A 13,570-nucleotide genomic window follows, 5' to 3' on the forward strand; every position below is an offset into this window, starting at 1 on the left:
CCCCAGTCATAAGGCATGATTTTTTTTAAACCTCTGCCATTCTTTTTGTTTGCTTCTGGACTCTGTCCAACTGGTCCATATCTTTCTTGAAAGGGCAGTGTCCACAAAATCACATCTGAAACTTTACCAATACATTAAACACTAAAATACTTACTTCAGAGATCTCATTATACAGAACTCCTGACACTACATCTCAGGGTTGGACTTGTAGTTTTTAACTTTCTTTCCCTTCAGGCTTTCACCAGAGAAATATACAACTTGGAATGTTACCAAGACAGTTGGGGAATGTTGCACAGACTCCCAAGGCAGGAATCCGATGGCTCCATGTAGGAAATGAGGCCGGATGCCAGGGTAGAGAGGTGTTACCTCTTACTAGATGATACAGACTTGATGATAGTGAATTTAAGCTGTGGTCTCTGTGGCAGGATCTACAAAAAGTCTTCACTGACTGACATTTTATTTACCTTTTGTCAATACTGAGATCTGCAAAAATTCCTTCACAGTTTGTAGTTCTTCTATTTCTTCCTGTTTGTCATGAAATTTACCATCTAATTGTACTTTTTGAGTTTGGATTATGATTGCCTACCAAACTTTTTTTCAGGGCAGTATCTGACTTATACAATCTGACATCATCATCCCCCCAGGACTGCATGTTTGTCTCAACCTGCTCAGCTCTATAATGGAAGCTTTTTAAGTTTTTTTCCCTTTCTTGGTTCTTCTTCTTCTCCTAACCCATCTCCAAAATTCCCTTCTTTCTGGGGATGTAAGAGTGTGCAGAATCTGCATAGCAATACCTAATAAGCTCTTCCTCACAATATGTAGGCCATTAAAGATATCACCTGCTACTAATTCTGCAACACTCAGAAAATTACCTGTATTTCATGTCCTAAGGTATCTTCATTTGCTCTTATGAAAAGGCAGATCTCTCACTTGAACTGCTTCCACCTGTCAGCCAAATTTTTGGAGACTTTGCACCCAAAGAAGCTTTGTAAGCTTCTCCATTTTCTCATTCACCATGTGTCTCTTTTCTTCTCGGTTCCTTCAATATCTGTGCTACTTTCTCTCTGATCTTGTCTCCATTTATGGTCTTTCTGGTCTTGGTCACATTTCTAAGTGGAGATTAATGAGGAGCCTGAGTCAGTGTTTAGAATTAGCAAACAGGTGGGTTAATGGACGCTGAGGAAAGATCATTGTGAGAGGGAAAAGCATGTACCTGCATTAGTCACACCACTAACATCAACACTCTTTAACAACTGGTTTGTACCGGACTACTCCAGGAGTGGGTTAGATTTCTGGTTTTAAATCGTTGCATACCTCCGCACTCTAGATTTAGAAACTGGCTAAGTTACAAGCTGTACAATATTTTCTTCTAATATTAGCTGTTTCTTCCACTTTCTAGAGAAATAATGTGAAGCTCATGCAAAACATGCAAAGATATTCCAAAATTAGAAGCTGCGGGGAGCACCGCAGTGGGGAACCCACCCAGGTGTTACACCTAACTCAGGAGACTTGCAGTGAGCCAAAGGTTGACATAAAGACTAGTGTTTTAAATTCTCAAATGAACCTAACAGAATCTAGTAAGTAATAAAATTAACAAAATAAAACAAAACCAAGAAAGCAAAGGGAAAAAAAAGAAAATCTTTTTCCTTCAAATTTAATTTGGGGTGCTTACCACACAGAGAGGCAGGTATCTGTGTTGAACAGGCTGGAGATTAAACTTCCTGTAGTCAGCATGTAGCATCAAGTCTCCTCTCAGATTTTACATGATTAAAATAAATTTCATCCAAGGAAATGAGGGACTGCTCAGAAGAACGAAAAGCCTAGATAGTGTATGTCTGGATAGAAGGAAGAGGGAAAAGGAATGTGTTGCGTAGAGCCTGAAATGGCTTGTGGAGCTGGCAGGGCTCAGCACAGCCAGCACTGAGCTGGAGCAGACTCCTCCAGCAGCACGTGTGTGTGTGTCCCGCTCAAGTCTGGCAGTGCCCCCAGGATAATAGGCCCAGAGTGCTAAAAGCGTGTTACTGGAACAACCCCTGTCTCTGCAGGCAGCTGCCGAGGTGAGGACAGGGTGATCAGTGCTGCCTGCGGAGTAGAGGGTTTGGTGCGTGCCTTGGCAGGCTTTCAGTCATTCTCCCCCAGGGCTGGGAAAAGTTCTGACCTGCAGCCCACTTTTAGGGGTTATCTTGTGCGGGCACAACACAGATAGCTGATGCACTTCTGGGCCAAAAGAGATCCTGATCACTGCTGGTGGTGCCACTGTACCTGTGCTAACAAGCTCCTTCATAGGCAGTGAGTGTATCAATAGCAAAAATTGAAACCACTCATGAACACAGAACTGCCTAGATAACCAAGGATGCCAACAGCACCATAAGATGCATGGTCAGGCCATTCCCCAGCCTGTAATTTAGCATTTCTACCCAGCTCCTAGACGGCAGGGCAGCCAGAGCGAGCGCTGCTTCCCAGGAGCATTCAGTGGTTTAGCACAGAGCAGTATTGCACTCAATCCTGTCATCCAAAGTCTTTGTTTTTCTTGGAAAACACACCAGCATACCATGGGAGCAGCTGGTCTAATTGCTTCCTTTCATTACCATCTATGGATGCTTCTGTCAAGCTAACCTCCTTTACTGACTGGGCTTCTTTACAGCTTTTGACCTTCAGCCTCATGAGAGGGTTTGAGACACCAGCTACATTGTCCACTTCCCCCATAGTCTATTTTTTAACCACTCCTTACCCTTCATGGTCATTCATAGCAGTTACTCTTTTCCACAACTCACCCTGCTGCACAGCCTAAATGGCAGTTTTTCTGAAGAATGGTCTGGAGAGGGTGCTTTTTTTTTTTTTTCCTTTTTAAGCTTTCCAGGTATTTTTTTGCTTGACAGCCTAGTTTCGTGTTACTTACTTTTAAATTCCTACAGGGAAGAATTCTTCTTTTGTGTGAGGTAGGTATGGCAAAGAAATCTCCAAAGTCCTATGAGCACTCCACTTCCTTCCTCATACCCAGTACTCTGCACTGGTTTTACCAGTAATTAGTATCTAAATAATGTTTAGCAGAATATCTGTGACACCTGTGGTAGAATATCACTCTCCATGCAATATCATTAGAAACAGCAGCAGAATTACTGCAGAAATAGCGCAGCATTAGGTCATTTACTGAACACAGAGCGGAGTTAAACAGGTACTGTTTTTCTAGATTTTGTAGTGGCCAATAATTAATAATCAGCCATAGAATTTGTGTAGTACAAATTTTATTTCCCTTGACCTCATTTTTAACCCCAAGAGTAGATTTGTTTCAGATTCTCAGTCCAAGACCACCGTGATCTGATCCCAGCAGAGGGTACATAGCTGTCCCTTCAGCCAGCGGTGGTGACCCTTCACCATCACAAGACTGTTTTCTTGGTGCTGCATCCCTCAGCCTTGGCAATCTTATCTCAGTCCTTTGGATGCCAAAAGAAAAGCGGCAAAGTCTGTCAAGGATGCAGTTTTCTCAGGTTTGTCTGCATGACCAGTGAACTTGTGCTTAGAAGATGCTTCTGACAGGAAGGTTGGATTGCCCTCCACCTGCGACATCCACATAGACAAACCAACTCTTTGTTGGAAACTGCATGGAACAAGTACAGTGTACCCAGGCAGGACAGGATTCTCTTTAGCATCTTTGAATAGAGACAATATAAAAAACCAGAAGATAACCACAACCATTTTGGACTGCTTGAGGACTAGTTAGAGGACTTGCATCTGCACTTGGCGCGGGAAAGCTATAGCAATTAATTTTTGTAATGATGAAGCTTTTTCCGCTTAGACAGGAACCACACCAGAACAAGGCAAGTTGATACAGAGTGAAGGCATGAACTTGAAACACAGATATAAGAAAAAAACAAAGGAATTAAATCTACATTTGTGAAGAAAAGTCTCGATCAGAAATACAGTGTGTTAGCGATCCCATAAAACTCTCCATCTTCACATTTTTCACATATTCAGCTAGACAACAGGTTGCAAACAAAGGGAGAATTCCTCCTGTAAGGCAAACCAGAAAAATGAACCGAAGGGTAGAAGCTGAATTTGAATCAAAAGCCAATAACCCCCAAAAGCAAAAACATAAGTTTCCTTCCGACAAGTATCTTCATTGCTTAGCTTGTGGAAAATTGCTCTATAATTAGAAAAAGAATGAGCTGGGTTTTTTACTATTTATGTAGTAATACATATGTTTTTTTCTGATAAGAACATTTGAGAGACCCCAAAAGTTTTTGTCTTCATTAACAGATTTGCAGAGTAAAGTAGCCTGACCAACAAAAAAGTATTATAAAACTAGGGGATTTTAAAACACTAAAAATATGCACAAAGGTGCAAAGCAAGTCCTTCTTGCAGAGTTTACACTCTAGCCGATAGCTTGAGGTGAGAAATGAATTGAGAGTTCCGTGAAGAGGACTCTAAGGGCATAATGCAAACTATTCTTGAGGGCAAAAAAAATGAAAACAGATAATTTGCAATAAATGTCAGCTTGAAATAATTTGTATTATAGCACTAGTCAGAGAGTTTCTTACACTGCCTGTTGTGTAATATACTATGTAGTGGGGTTTTTTCCATGATCTTAAGTTTAAGCTCATATATGTACTGCACAGTAGATGATTGTCATTTTAGCAACAACAAGGGTGACTCTCAGCAAGATGGTCTGAGTATAAACATCATTAGCCAAAGCATCTGCTTTTGGCTGGTGTCAGAGACAGGATATGAAAACATAGAAGCTTTTGATCTTATATTGTAAGGCCAACAGGCTGCACAGAGATGTTAGTTTGGGTCTCAGTGGCAGCTTAATGCTGCCAGCTCAGGTCAATTAATCTTCCTTTTGGGCTGTACAAGCTGGCCAGGCACAGCCAGGGCCACAGCGCTGCTCTGCTGGGATATCTCCCTGGAGTTCACATCTCACTAACTTTAGGCAAATGGGCTGGGTGGGAAGGACCATCCTGTGGTGCAAGGAAAAAGATATGGAGGAAGAGCAAGAGGAAGTATCAGTGTGTCTCCAAAGACTTTTTTCTACTTTAAATACATGAAAATTGGGTGAAACTAAGGATTTGCCATGAAACAAAGGCTCTTTACAACATTACAGGTGATTTAAATCAGTGGGTGCCATGAAATAATAACACCATGAATGTGAATAGCGCTTACTGTCAGAAAAATGAACAACATCCAAAAGATGGGAGCGCTATTGAGGCAGCCTATCTGTGGTCACTGCGCACAAGCGCTGCATGAGGACAGGAGTGCTCATCCCATCGCAGAAGGGCAGAACCCAGAGCTCTGTGATGAGACCAAAGGGGAAAAAAAAAAATAATCAGGCTGAAGAGACCAACTCACAAATCCAAACCACCACGGGTCTCCAAATGGAGCATAAACAGAGCTGTGCAAGTAAACTGCAGCTGACTCAGCTGTTCACAGGAGATGTGCTGGGATCTTCTGAGATGTTCTGCTGAAGGAAAATTCATAAATAGATAAAGCCCTTCACCCGAGAGCAGTTGTAGGCTGGTACCTAGCAGAGTCCCTGGCACGGCACGCTGAGCACCATGGTTACAGCTGTACGCTAACCAGAACTTGGGCCATTCCCCAGCACTCGGGCCAGATGCCATGGACTTGCATCCCTACCACTAAATCCGCTCTCCAAAACAGGGGGGCTGCATCCAAAACAGCTATTAGTATGGGAGAAGGACTGCTCCCAACTCCCAGACTGTGCCCAGGAATTGCTTACGGGGGTGAAAGCTGGTTCAGGCCAAAACCGTGCCAGAGACTTTTCCAACAGCTTAATGCTACAGATGGGACTGGGTACCAGTGCTCAGGCCCTCAGTGATTCACTGCCATAAACACAGCAAGTGACTCTCAGCAGAATTCTAATTCCTGCCCTGCTCTGTATATGTTGCAGTTCATCTATATACTAAGCTATATGCAAAGACCATATAAATCTTTATTGGGAGATGCTATATAGAGACTAAAACTCTTCCTTGGTAGTAACACCCAACTCCAGCTACTTTTATAAAACAGTGACAGTAGCAGGAAAATGTGAAGTGGCTAATTCAGGGTTAATTTTTTTTTTTTTCAAGAGGTCTGTGTGACTTGAAGAGTTACTAACAAATAAATTTGACCTCTGGACTTGAGAAATTGGTAGAAACTGTAGCAAGAAATAGAAGCAGCAGACACTGCCCAATGCTATAGCCTACAGAGGAGTGTTCCTAGAAAATAGGGAAGTCACATCTCAGCAAACTACTGGAGTTACTACAAGGTTGATAAATCTGAAGTAGTTTTCTTGGATTTCCAAAAAGGTTTGAACAAGGTCCTTCCCAAAGACCTCTAATAAACTAAGGCTGGTGTTAAGGAAAAGGGGAGATCCTTTATAAAATAAAGTTTTTAAGGATGGGAGGAAAAAAGTTAGAGATAAAAACCAGCTTTTACAGTGGAGGTTCTGTTTCTGTAGGGAACTGTGCCTTTCAAGGTATTCATAAATAGTATAGAAAAAGAGGCAGCTTACCATAAATGAAAGCAAAGAGTCGTGAGGATATCGCATAACTCAGTGATGGGGCAGTACAATGAAAAATGAGGTTCAGTGCTGAACAGCCAGAGGATGTCAGGGGGACAGTTTCCCATGAGGTAAAAAGCTTACAATCAGCAAGTAATGTTAAGCAGTGTAACGAGGCTGGTAAAAGATCCAGATAAGTTCTCGTCTTATTTCTACCATTTCTGAGGGTACAGCAGAAGAAAGTGACAGCAGCAGAGCAGATCATAGCCATGATCTCAAATCAATAACACTTTTCTGGGTAACTCTAAGAATACAGCTGGAAAAAATAAAACAGATACAAATCTGGCAACATAACGAATTTTATTTTTAGACTGTTGTCAAAATACAATGCTTAAAAACATCAGTGGTAATGGAAATTTCTTTATGAGACCCACCTCTGCCCTTATTCATTAGCTATGTCAGTGGCTAGAATAAAATCATTTTTCATGGGTTTATTCTACTAAATTGACCTAAGAAAGTGCAATTTTAGTCTCTACTCTTCCCTGGTAACATCTATGACACATCACATGGCCTTATTTCCTTATCTCCCGTCACGCTTTTGATCCTACTTTTCCAAACATCAGTTTCGTTTCCCCAGTCTCTGTTTCCCGCAGCAACCAACATTACTGATCTTTCTGTAACCTCTCTACAAGAAGGGAAGGATTTCATATTCACAGGAAACACGGCTTCCTAATGGAAAATGTTTTTCCCAGCCACGCTTAGGTAACTGAGGTGCAGCACCCCATCAGGCAAAATACGTTCTCTTCCATTTTAAACAATCTTCAGGCTAAGCAGATACACAAAAATACTAAACATAGAATCCAAACTCAGAACTTCAGTTCCTCTACCTATTACTTCTGAACTCTGTTGAAATTCTGAACTTCATTGCCAGAAATTACTATTGGTCACATTTTAACAGCAGAATCAGAGCAGCCCAAGTCTTGGATGATTTGCAGCTGGATCTCCTTGTTTTTACAAACAGCTGGATCCTTGTACCCCTTGAACTTTTCAGGCTTAAACTACATCTAAGAAACATGCTTAATGTAAAGGCTGCAGAACCTGGCAAAGATGTAAAATGCCACCTGCAGCATTTACCCGATGTATTTGCTCTAATCCCATATTACTCGGTGCAAGGAGAGATGCATTAGTTATCCAAGATTAATTCTGGTATCAGAAAACATAGGAATGTACACAAGTCACACTAGCTTGGAAAAAAATAACATTTTCCATTTCAAATCTGAAAACAAGTGCATCTTTTGTGTTCTGTTGGAACAGGGTCCAGATCAGGCTAGTTTATGTTACATTCCTGGAGGGATCATGCTGTTGTAGCATGTCATTTATCAGATCTAGGCATGAACCCCTGAAAACTAACTCTTGCCACAGGTGTTATAAATTCTTCGGGGGGTGTTTTTTTTTTGTGTTCCAAGGGATTTTTTTCTAGTTTACTGATAAATATTACCTGACAATGCCTGAAATCTAAAATTCTCTGTTTGCAGAGGAATGACACCACAGGTGGCTGCATGAGCCTCAGCAACATGAAGACCTCCTCCCCTCCAGAACTGAGTGCCATGCCCGGCTGGCTCCTGTCCTGGCAGCTGACCAGACTGCTGAGCAGCACTAATTGGCTTTTTGTGTTTTGTCCTGCATGAACTCTGCCCTAAGACCATTCAGCACAAAGCGCTGCTCCAGTAACCACCCTATCTAGTCTGCATTGAAACCATTCCACACAAGCTGAGGGACACTTTAATCAGGATTCACTTCCAGAGCAATCCAGTTAGCTCAGTTAAGTCTTCAGCATTCCGAGGAAAACTGTCATAAGGAGAGCAATCCTGCAAGCTGAGGAAAGAACTGTCTTCCCCCAGTCTGCCTCTCCAAAAGAACTGATCGAGGATTACAAAATGCCTCTGCCACATAGCAGCAAGACATGAGATGTGTGTCAAGCACAAGAAAAATCATCATCAAAATTTGACATGACGGATAAACATAGGAGGCATTAACAATAGCCAGTTTTTTCATAGCCTGCTTAGATCCCTTGGATAAGAGCAGGCACATGATTAACCAAAAATTCTAGCCAATAGCTGATGTTATTTCAGCATTTTTCAAATGCTTCAGCTAGAACTTTGTCAAAATAAATGGTGGATTTGCGCTGCATGTGCTTATATGGCAAGGTTGATCCATGCTGATACTATTACAGTGTTGTAAAGCATAAAATCTAGTTAATGGTTTCTGCCAAACCATGAATCAGTTGCAACATAATGACCTGAAGTATGTTCTTTTTTCCATTTTCTAATATTTCTTTACAGCACAACCCAAACAATTGCTCATAATTAAACTGATTGGAGGAGCAGACACTGGCAGGAAATACACTGCTGGCACTGATCCGATAGCAGTTCATTGTACTGAATTTAGAACAACTACATCAGTTCCTTTCATTTTGCAGAAAAAGGGAAGGGGAGCTGCTTTTTTATCTTTTGCTCTCTACGAGAAAAATCAATGTTTATCAAATCTCCTGAAGCAGATTTGATATTTTTAATGAACAGCTTCAGTGCATCCCTGGGTACCCTGATGCCTTTGCTCATCCTGTTTCACCTTCTTTATGGATGTTTTGTGTTATTAGTCATGATCCATCAGGGTTTTTTCTAGGAAAGCATGAGTAGATCAGCAAGTGAAACTGAAGTCCACATTTAAAACCACATGACGACTTGTGAATTCTTATAGAATCATTTAGGTTGGAAAAGACCTTTAAGATCATCGAGTCCAACCATAAACCTAACACTGCCAAGCCCACCACTAAACCATGTCCCTAAGTGCCACATCTACACGTCTTTTAAATACCTGCAGGGATGGTGACTCAACCACTTCCCTGGGCAGCCTGTTCCAATGCCTGACAACCCTTTCAGTAAAGAATTTTTTTCTAATATCCAATTTAACACACACACCCCTGGCACAACTTGAGGCCATTTCGTCTCATCGTATCACTTGTTACTTGGGGAAGAGACCAACCCCCACCTCACTACAACCTCCTTTCAGGTAGTTGTAGAGAGCGATAAGGTCTCCCCTCAGCCTCCTCTTCTCCAGACTAACTATTTCTCCTTCTTTTTCCCAGTTCCCTCAGCCACTACTCATAAGACTTGTGCTCTAGACCCTTCACCAGCTTCATTGCCCTTCTTTGAACACACTCAAGCACCTCAATTCTTCCACATCTACGGAGCAAGAGTCATGCATATGTATTACAGAGTAGAATAATATCCCACAGCACTGTAGGGAAGCTAAAGCCACATTTTGCTCTTGAGCAGACATGTCCAGTTGAAACAAAATTCAAACAGAGACGAAAGGTATACTGGTACCCACAGAGACAAATAGTCAAAAGAACGCTGCATAAAACCATGAAACTGTGCCTTCCATTTCACAGTAGTTTTGTGCCTCAGACTAGTCTTAATTCCCAGCATTTTAGAAACTTTCCTTTCCTACACAAATCTAAAAACATTCAACTGTATTTGAGTACAGATCTGTACATAGATAGAAGCCGTATTTAGGAGGTCCTTTAGCAGAATGAATGCTCTATATTGCATGGAGCCAAATTTTCAGATCCCATAGGTACCCTGACAGAGCAGGTGGGTATTTGTCTTCATTCTGCAACGCACGGTCTACCAGGCAGCTTAGGGAGAGTGAGAGGACAGGGTGCCCAGCAGTGGTTCCTTGCTCCCAGCAGAACATGTGCAACTTTGGGCTTGTACAGAGGCCAGTCACAATCTGGCAGTCAGTTAGTTACTCATGCATTTAATTAAAGTGCTTTTTCTCTCACACATGCCCAGAGATGTAGCACTTCCCATGAGTGGCTGTGAATAGATCTTTGAAGAGGTTCTCACAGAATGAATGTACCTCTGTTTCCCCAAAGTGCTGAAGAGAGGGCAAACTTGGTTCAGAAATATAATTTGTATTAGTATATTTATAACAAGTGAGATCTGTGCATTCATATCTCATTCGTTACCCATGCAGACCTTGAAACAAAATCCAGACCTTTTTTTTTTTTTTTGGCGGGGGGGCGGGGCTTGTGAATAGAGCACTGTGGAAGGAAGATATGGCTTGCAGCTTGCCTTTAGCAAATCACTTACTTTCTTTGCCCTTTTCTTTCATGGTCTTAAGTCATGTCTACCTGTATTGACAGCTCCTTGGGAGCCATAGCTGTGGCTGATGGTCCTGGCTTCAGTAGCACTATAAATAACAAGTACCATTAAGAATATGATTTTGTATGTTCTAAAGATGACAGTATAAGTCACAGACTTGGAGAATTGTTGAGGTTGGTGGGGACCTCTGGAGATCACCTAGTCCAACCCTGCTGCTCAGAGGATAGTCAGCTAGAGCATGTCATCAGTACTATGTCCAGTCAGGTTTTGAATCTCAAAGAATAGGAACTCCACAGCTTGCCTAGGCAACCTGTTCCAGTGTTCAATCACCTTCACAGCAAAAAGTATTCTTCCTGTATTTCAACTTGTGCCCATTGCCTTTTCTCCTTTCACAAGATACCACTAAGAAGAATCTGTCTCCATCTTCTTTACTCCCGTCCTCCCCCAATCAGGTAAGCAGCTCCCTCTTTCTCAGTGTCTCTTTTTATGTAAAATGCTCCAGTCCCTTCATCACTGTGGCTTTTTGCTGGGCTTCCTCCAGTACGTCCATGTCTTGTACTGGGAAACGCAGAACTGGACACAGGACTCCAGGTGTGCCCTTACCAGTGCTGAGCAGAGAGAAGAGAAGGTTCGCCTTGGCAATGCTTTTCCTAGTGGAGCCCAGAATGCTGTTGGCTGCCTTTGCCACATGGGCACACTGCTGGCCCACGGTCAACTTTGTGTCCACCAGGAGGTCCAAGGTGTTTTCTGCAAAGCTGCTTCCCAGCTGGTCGGCCCCCAGCCTGTCCTTGTGCTTGTGGCTATTTCTCCCTAGGTGTGGGGCTTTTTGTACTTCCCTTTGGTGAACATCACAAGGTTCCTGCCTGCCATTTCTCCAACCTGTTGTGATCCCTCTGAATGGCAGCACAGCCCTCTGGTGTATCAACCACTCCTCTCAGTCTTGCATCATCTGCAGAGCAAGTCCCAGACCCAAATAAACATGACGTGAATTGTAACACAGGAGCAGAAGTACTTTTTGTCCCATCTTCCTAGTGGATTCTGGTTGTATGGTTTGCACAGCCCCAAAGCTGCTGAGGCCGCCTAGGCTTTAAGATCACCATCAGCTCACACGTCAGAGGCACCATGGGGCAACTGTGCAGAAAGGCCATTTGCCTTCTTCATGCTGCATCATGCCATTCTCAGTCCTGAGAATAAATCAGTTACACCAGAAAATAAAGGAGAAATAATAGCTGCTTATTCCAGAAGTGCAGCAACTCTGAGATACAAGTAAAACATCAGCATCTTTAATTGGATTTTTTCCATTTTGTGAACAATCTCCTTTTGCAGTTTATCTTTCTGTATAAGAAGGAGGGTGCCTACATTCTATTTATATCTTTGCTGGGAAAGATTCAGTGTTCTGATTTTATTAGAACACTGTTAAAACAGAAACATTCCAGAGCCCCAAACTGAAAGATAAATTCATATTCATGTTTGTGTTTCCCTCTAGCCTCTGTTCCCTAGCAGAAACACTGAAAAAAAAAAAAAAAAGTAATTGTAATTTAAGTTTCCAGATAACTCAGGATGTCTTTTCAGACAAGGAGGATTAAATTTAGGTTCCTAAAGAGACATAATTAAATAACAATGTGCTTGAAAGAGAGGGATGGTCTTTTCAGGTTGAGGACTTGATGAAGATTAGTGTGTGCCAAACCAGTTTCCTGATTTGCCAGCAAATTTCCTGAATATTCCCAGCCAAATTGTTCAATTGGCTTCTCTGTTTCCTATCTGAGAAGGCAGCATATTCCTGCTTCCCTTCTTTCTGCTCTTTAGCTATCTTGGTTGTAAAATGGTAAGAGCAGAGCAGTACTCTGCAGAGATTACAGATAAAGGGACCAGCAGTGCCACAGTAATCACAGGTCTGTATTTAGGACACTTCCTACAAGAGCTGAACACATCTACCCTGTAGACAATTTCAGTATGTGCTACCTTTAGCAAATGTATCTTGTTTCTCTTCAAGCCACATTGTTCAGAGCAATTCTAACTTCACCAGGAGGTGTTTTTCTGCTCTCCCATCTCATCTGCTTTTTAATTTTAAATATCTCTTTGGAGCAAAACTTAGATAACATGTTATCTCTAACATAAGAGAAAATTTGGAATTACACAGAATACTTACCCCTATTTAAATCATGCCCCTATTGGCCTCAAAAAAACAAAAAAAAAAAAAAGGAAAGAAAAAAGTGTTTCAGGTGTTTCAGTACATTTTGAATTCCATTCTCCAGGTGAACTTTGTGATATGCTAGGGAGAAATACATATGAACAGGAAAAAATACCCTAAGGCAAACCACTGAAGATTAAAGTTAGACCGCATTTCTTTGGGATTCTTCAAAGTACTTGCATATATTAACTTTTGCATTCTCACATTGCACTTCACTTCTCAGTTTCATTCACCATAGGGAACAGAATTAGCAAATAGTCATTATAATTTTTACACCCAGAATCATGAAATCCAAGAACAAGAAAACCAATCCCCTATGAGCAAGAAATGCCACCTCTATTTTGCCAACTCAGCTAGTCATCACGGTCGATACAGCCTTCGGTTTAGTGAGAGAAGAAAAGTGCTGGCAGAGTGCCGTAACCACTTCACCAGGCCAGACAACAAAGAGTTAGAGATTTGAGAGGCGAGTCACCATCAGAAGTGCTGAAAACAGAATGTGTTTTGTTACATTAATGTTTATTGGAAGCATAGCATCACCAAAGCATTTCTGAGGCAAACCGAGACTAGCCAGGAAACTATCACATATGGTATTTTTCATATTTCAGTAATTTGACTTTTTTTTTTTTTAACTACAGAATGATCACCAACACAAGTGCTTTATACTGGTGTCTTACAGAACTGTGTCAAGAAATACCAGCTGAAGAAATGCCCCAATAT

This window comes from Haliaeetus leucocephalus, unplaced genomic scaffold (assembly GCF_000737465.1).
Source record: "Haliaeetus leucocephalus isolate CR32 unplaced genomic scaffold, Haliaeetus_leucocephalus-4.0 Scaffold207, whole genome shotgun sequence".
Classification (NCBI taxonomy): Eukaryota; Metazoa; Chordata; class Aves; order Accipitriformes; family Accipitridae; genus Haliaeetus; species Haliaeetus leucocephalus.